Raw genomic sequence first — 1,920 nt, 5'->3', positions numbered from 1 at the left:
AGAGATGACATCTAACTCGAGAACCCCTGCAAATTTTTGCGCTGTGTGTCTGCCCATCCCTCTTGCCAATCAGGATTGCTTTTGGAGAATTTGTTCAATAACGCATATATATCATCAAATCTTTTCTCCAACACTTGACCTCCAGCTGCATCATCTACCATAATATTTGTCTCTAGATGCAAACCTTTTATGAAAGTGTGAGCTAACACTTCGTTTGTTTGATTGTGATGAGGACAGTATCTGAGCAACCCCTTGAACCTCTCCCAAGCTGAGTATAAAGACTCCCCCGCTTTCTGTTTGAAGGAGTTTATCTCACTTATGATCTTTGCAGTTTTGCCCAAAGGGAAAAACCTTGCCAGATCATTCCATAATGTAATAGAAATAGCTGTTTCTGCCTTCAGCCATCGCTTTGCTTCGCCCAACAGAGAGAATGGAAAAAGTGTGAGCCTCATATAGTCTGGAGTGACTCTGTTAGTAATGTAAGTACCACTAATCTCCAAGAAGTTTAGGATATGCTGTTGTGGATCCTCGTGTGTAAGACCCATAAACTGCCGATTCTCATGAAGTAGCTTGATCATGCTCTGTTTCAGCTCAAAGTGCCTAGTGATTCTGGGCTTCACAATGTTGGAGGTGACATGAGCAATGCTGGGCATCGCCACCTCCTGAACAACCATATGTTGCTCCTCTGCCATGTTCATAGGAAATTGAACAAGTGCCTGAAGATTATTTGTGTCCCTTGCTTCCCTCAACCTCCTATGAAACGTTCTATCAGGTTCGGGGTCTATGCCTTGAAATTTATCCTGGCTTCTGACCCTTCGCATTCAATCAAAGTTCCTGAGAGCAGAGCAACAATCAAGTAACATTAGACTTGACGAAATAAACAATTAAAGCCAAAACTAGAAAGTAGTCAATATTCAAGCCCCCGACAACGACGTCAAAAACTTGTTGCTTCAAAACACACACGCAAGTATACGTGGTCGTACAAGTAATAAAATGATAAGTCGAGTGTCGAATCCATAGAGACTTGTATTAACTACCCACTAAATTCACTAAGATTGTTATTCAGTTGAGCCAATTTGAGTTCAAAAGTGTGATTATAGTAAATAATACTTATAACTAGTAACTAAATTATCAAGCAGCAAAATGATTATTGTGTATTCAGTAGAGACAAATATTCCAGTATTATGATCGATTCACCAATCCTATTGTATTCTAGTTAACTCTCCCTTTCATATAATTCACATATGGTTGCTAATTAATCGAACAATTGCTCTCGTAGCCTTCTCCCTAATTACTACCCACCTATTCAAAATAGATCAATGCCTATATTCCTATGAAATCAATCTATTAATAATGCATTAAGATTACGATATTTAACTAAGCACGATGACTAGGTATATTCCTATCCTAACCACAAATCCCCATCCCCCCCAGAGTTAAGATCGTGCTCTCTTCAATTCTTCTCTAATCTAAACATGGATTTCTCAAGCATAGCATTGATAGTAAATAGAACCTAATTGCTGGCGAGACAATTAAGCAATTAATCACAGAATTGAAGAAACAAACATATATCGGTGAATTATAATTAAGGTTAAGTCAACGTTAAACAACAATATTCATGGCTAAATCACAACCCCAGAACCATGGGTTTTAGCCACTTACGATAATATCAATCAATTTCATAAGTGTTGGATAATTAAAAATACTAAGAAAAGATGAAGAAAACTGAGATCTCCTTGCTCCCGAATATTTCTTGTGTGTATTTTTCCTTCAAAGTGGCGTCTCCCCTCCAAAAATTGGCTTAGTCTTGCTTTTATACGCATTGAGTAGGTCTAGGGTCGAAAACTCGAAATAATCTTGTCCCAGACAAAGTTGGAGACATTCCCGTCACCAGCGTCCAGGGCAGCGTGGGGCGCTGGC

General features: G+C 39.0%; 1 non-coding gene across 1 annotated transcript; it reads left to right on the top strand.

Moving 5' to 3' along the window:
- Positions 1-221: 221 nt before the first annotated feature.
- Positions 222-326, top strand: LOC142177789 (small nucleolar RNA R71). The gene has a single exon (XR_012706343.1). It is a non-coding gene; the product is annotated as a small nucleolar RNA R71 (small nucleolar RNA).
- Positions 327-1,920: the final 1,594 nt, after the last annotated feature.

The sequence above is a fragment of the Nicotiana tabacum genome, chromosome 23 (assembly GCF_000715075.1).
Source record: "Nicotiana tabacum cultivar K326 chromosome 23, ASM71507v2, whole genome shotgun sequence".
Lineage (NCBI taxonomy): Eukaryota > Viridiplantae > Streptophyta > Magnoliopsida > Solanales > Solanaceae > Nicotiana > Nicotiana tabacum.
The sequence above is the reverse complement of the archived record's forward strand: the minus strand, read 5'-3'. Positions and strand labels throughout refer to the sequence as shown.